We start from the raw sequence: 5,177 nt of genomic DNA on the forward strand, positions 1-5,177 counted from the left end.
ATGCAAGCAAGATTCTGCTGAAAATTACCCAAAAACGTTTGAAACAATATGTCAACAGAGAACTGCCAGATGTGCAGGCTGGATTTGGAAGAGCTCATGGTACTAGGGATATTATAGCTAATGTAAGATGGATCTTGGCAGAAAACAAAGAATACCAGAGGAATGTCTATCTGTGCTTCATTGACTATGCAAAGGCTTTTGACTGTGTGGACCACAACAAGCTGTGGCTGACTCTGAGAAGAATTGGAATCCCAGAACATTTGATTGTGCTAATGCAAAACCTATACTTGGACCAAGAAACAGTAGTCAGAACAGAGCAAGGAGACACTACATGGTTCAAAATCAAGAAGGGGGTCCATCAGGGATGTATTCTGTCTCCATCCCTTTTCAATCTGTATGCAGAACAGATCATCCGAGACACTGGACTGCACGAGGAGGAATGTGGTATCAGGATTGGTGGAAGAATCACCAACAATCTGCTTTATGTAGATGACACAACCCTGCTTGCTGAAACTGAGGAGGACCTGAAGCACTTGCTGTAGAGGATCAAGGACTGCAGCCTCCTATATGGACTGAAGCTCAACATCAAGCAGACAAAGATTCTCACCACTGGGCCAATTGGCAGCATCAGTGTGGATGGTGAAGAGATTGAGATAGTTAACTTTTAGTTTACTTCGCTCCGCAATCAACACTCTTGGTAACAGTAGCCAGGAAATCAAGAGAAGAATTGCATTGGGAAAGTCAGCTGTGAGGGACCTCTTAAGAGTACTGAAGAGCAACGACGTCAGACTGGAGACTAAGGTGCACCTGTCCAGGCTGTAGTCTTCGCAATTACATGCTATGCATCAGAGAGTTGGACAGTGAATAGGGGTGATAGAAAGAGAATTGATGCCTTTGAGCTGTGGTGCTGGAGAAGAGTGTCAAATATACCATGGACTGCTAGGAGAGCAAACAGGTTTGTCCTGGAGAAGGTGAAGCCGGAATGCTCCTTAGAGTCAAGGATTCTGAGCCTTTGTCTGACATACTTTGGGCATGTTGCAAGAAGGGACTGGTCCTTGGAGAGGGACTTCATGTTTGGCAGAGTGGAGGGATGGCGCAGGGGAGGAAGACCCTTGATGAGATGGATCGATTCTGTGACTGGAGCGGTGGAAATAAGTGTGTTTGAGATGGCTAGGTTGGCACACGATAGAACAGCATTTAGAGCTCTTGTACATAGGGTCACTATGAGTCGCAAACAACTCAATGGCACATAACAACAACAATAATATGTGAAACCTATACTTGGTAGTTGTCAGAACAAAGCAATGATACTGCATGGTTCAAAATTGGGAAGTGTTCCTCCAGGGATGTATTCTGTCTCCATAACTTTTCAATCTCTATTAATATTAACATGGCAAATAAAGTTGTTGTTGTTATGTGCTGTCGAGTCTCCTGCAATTCATAACCACCCTACATACCATAGCCCTAAACCCTGCTCTGTCCTTTGCTAAGCTAATTGTCTCTGACACACCTACCCCCACTACCCCAGTCACTGAATCAATCCATCTCATTGAGGGTCTTCTTCTCCTGCTCTGTCCTCCCACCCTCCCAAGCATGACCTCTCTCTCCAATGACTGGTCCCTCCTTGCAACATGTCCAAAGTATGTCAGACAAAGCTTCAGAATCCTTATCTCCAAGGAGCAGCCTGGCTTCACTCTCTCCAGGACAAATCTGTTTATTCTCTCAGTCCATGGTATATGCAATACTCTTCTCCAACACCACAGCTCAAAGGCATCAATTCTCCTAGATAATCCTAGTCCTGGTCCAACTCTCTGATGCATAGCAAGTGATTGCAAAGACCATGGCCTGAATCAGGTGCACCTTAGTCTCCAGACTGACATCGTTGCTCTTAAGTACTTGAGACACATCTCTATCCACATTCTTTCCCATCACAATATGTCTTTTAATTTCCTAGCTGCTGGTGCCAAGAATGTTGATTGTGGAACCAAGCAAACTAAAGCTGTAAACAATCTTAAGCTCTTCACCATCCATCAAGATGCTACCTATCAGCCCAGTGGTGAGAATCTTTGTTTTCTTGATATTGAGCCTCAATCCACACTGAGAGCTGTAGTCTCTCACCTTCTGCAGCAAGTGCTTTAGGTTCTCCTCAGTTTCAGCAAACAGGGTTGTGTCATCTGCATAATGCAGATTGTTGATGAGTCCTCCTCCAATCCTGATGCCACATTTCTCCTCATAGAGCCCAGACTCCCAGATAATCTGTTCTGCATATAGATTGAAAAGGTATGGAGATAGGACACATCCCTGGCATACACCCTGCCCAATTTTGAACCACGCAGTGTTTCCTTGCTCTGTTCTGACTACTGCCTCCTGGTCCAAGTACAGGTTTCGCATTAGCATGATCAAGTGTTCTGGGATTCCCATCCTTCTCAGAGATAACCAGTTTGTTGTAATCCACACAGTCAAGTGCCTTTGTATATTCAGTGAAACCAGACAGACTCTGGTATTCCCTGCTTTCAGCCAAAATCCATCTAACATTAGCTATGATATCCATAGTACCACAACCCCGTCTAAACCCAACTTGCACTCTGGTAGTTCTCTGTCTACGTGCTGTTCCCATCATTTTTGGATAATCTTCTGCAGAATCTTGCTTGCATGTGCTATCAATGATATTGTTTGATAATTTTCACTCTGTTGAGTCACCTTTTTTTGAAATGGGAGCATAGTCAGTTGGCCAAATGGTTGTCCTCCAGATTTCTTGACACAACTTGGTGAACACATCTAGGACAGCATCTGCTAGTTTAAATACATCAATTGGTATACCATCAATTCCTGGGGCCTTACTTTTTTGCCAATTCTTTCAAAGCAGTTTGAAGTTCTTCCTTTATCACCATAGGCTCTTATGTTGTTTCATAAACTCTTCTGTGTCTGCCAATTCCTTTTGGTGTAATGACTCTGTATACTCTTTCCATCTTCTTTTAATACTTCCTGGATCATTTAATATTCTGCCCAAAGCATCCTTAAGTACTACAACTTGAGGCTTGAATTTCTTTTCTTTTTTTTAAACGGGCTTGACTTTTTTTAATATTTATTTTTATTGTGTTATTTTTACGTGTACTGTCAAATCAGATCTGACTGGTATAGGAGGAGATTGCCCCCTCATTCTCCAGCAAAGCATCTGGTGGATTTGAACCACGTATCTTTGGGATTGCAGTGCAGCGTCTTGCAACCAGACCACCAGAGCTCCCTTTAAATTTCTTTTTTAAAATGCATATAGCATATTTTTATGCTTAGCTGTTGTCTTCTGGTGCACAATGACCTCATCCACAAGATCAGACTATTGTGATCCTTAAAGTTTTCACAAGCTAATTTTTCAGAAGTAGAATACCAGGTCTTTTTTCTCCTGGTCCATCTTAGTCTATATTGTTCTTGAGTACTGTTGAGTCTGAATGGACCCACAACTGATATTCAAAGGCAGTAAACTGCACATCTTTCTCCCACGGAAGAGCAGATGGATTCAAACTGTGTGCCTTTGGGTTGGCAGCACAACTCCTTACCGCCAAGCCACTAGTGTTCCCTATCTTATTCTACAACTGTTAAAATCTGTTTAGCATCATAGTAACATGCAAGAATCTGCTGGCAAATGGTTGGTGGCTCCACTTGGAGAACATGGGTTCACATTCAAAGTTTACTCCAAAGAGTATTACATAGTGTTTGTGTTTATAAAAAGTCAAAGTGATTGCTAAACTGGTAGATTTTTAGTCTAAATAGTTAGTGCATAAATGTCTACTTTCCCCCCGCAGTTTTCTTATATTAAAACAATTTCATACTTGTTAAAATATGACGTTATAGACAGCAACTGGACTTCACACCCTCTACTATAGGCCCCTGTACTATAGAAATTTCCTGAGTTATTAATGACTTAGGTAGGAAAAAAGCATATCCTAGGATTAAATCCTAGAACTTATTCTCTTTTTCCTCACACAAGCTATTTTTTTTTCTCACTATTTGTTCGTGGGTTACTTTTGGTCTCTGCCAGATGACACTACCCCCAGGAGACAGGATAAGAAAGACAGGGTGGGGGGAGCATGAAACCAAGCCCTTGTAAGACATGGAGAAACACTCACTCTGTGAGAGCCCACTTTGGAGTGCTCGGTGTTTCTGTCACCTCGGGCATTCTGATTCATTCTGAACATCTTCTCCAGACACAAGTCATTTAGCCAGTCAACAGGAGGAACAATTACTGCTGCCTTAAAAGATTGGTTGATTTCTCCAGCGCCTATTTGCCTGCAGTTCTGGCTCTCTGACAAATAAAGTCACATCAATTTGTACCCTAAAGAGTAAATTGGAGGATGTGAATATTTTTTGGTTCAGTGGAAAAGCATTTCATTTTGTAGGGCTGCTGCATAACATTTCTTTTGCAACTCACTGGGAGCAGGTCAGGCTCATGAAGGGTAAATTATGGCTCACTGGAGAACAGCCTAACTTTGCTTCTCACCTAAGCTTTGGGAGCTGAGGTAGGAAGAAAAGATCAGCACTAGGCACTCTCCATTGACAATAAAGACTCCACTAGCAATATATTCTTTGCCTCCGTGGAAACAGTGACTCTTCTAAGATTTAGATAACATGCTAAAGATTCCAGAGAGTAGAAACTTAACTCTACTGGCATCCACATGATCTAGAAAATTGGTCCCAAAAAAGAACCAAGAAGTAAAAATAAAACTTCTTAACAACGGAAGCAAAATAGTAAATCATTCGTCAGTTTTTTCACTGAAATCCAAATTGTCCTTTGTTGTTGTTGTAGTTGTTGTTACCGTGGAGTCACAACTGACCCATAGCTGACCCGTCAGCAAGTTTTACAGGAAGTTAATCGCTTAAGAGGAGATTGCCCCATCCTTTTCCTGCAGGGAAGCTGATGCATTTGAACTGTGTTCCTTCAGGATTGCAGTACAGATTCTTACCACTAGGCGACCACAGCCCCCTGGTAAAAGGCAATTTGGTACATTATCATTTACCAAGTTTGTCAAACTATTCTCCACAGGATTTGCAAGTCTGTGGCCTTTACTGCTGCCAATCTTTCAGTAAAAAGTCAAATTTAAGGGGACCTCTGGTGGCCTAGTGGCAAGAAGCTGCACTGCAATCCCAGAGACGCATGGTTCAAATCCACCAGATGCTCTGCC

The sequence above is a fragment of the Elephantulus edwardii genome, unplaced genomic scaffold (assembly GCF_000299155.1).
Source record: "Elephantulus edwardii isolate Elephantulus edwardi_28Jun2011 unplaced genomic scaffold, EleEdw1.0 scaffold00019, whole genome shotgun sequence".
NCBI classification, from domain to species: Eukaryota; Metazoa; Chordata; class Mammalia; order Macroscelidea; family Macroscelididae; genus Elephantulus; species Elephantulus edwardii.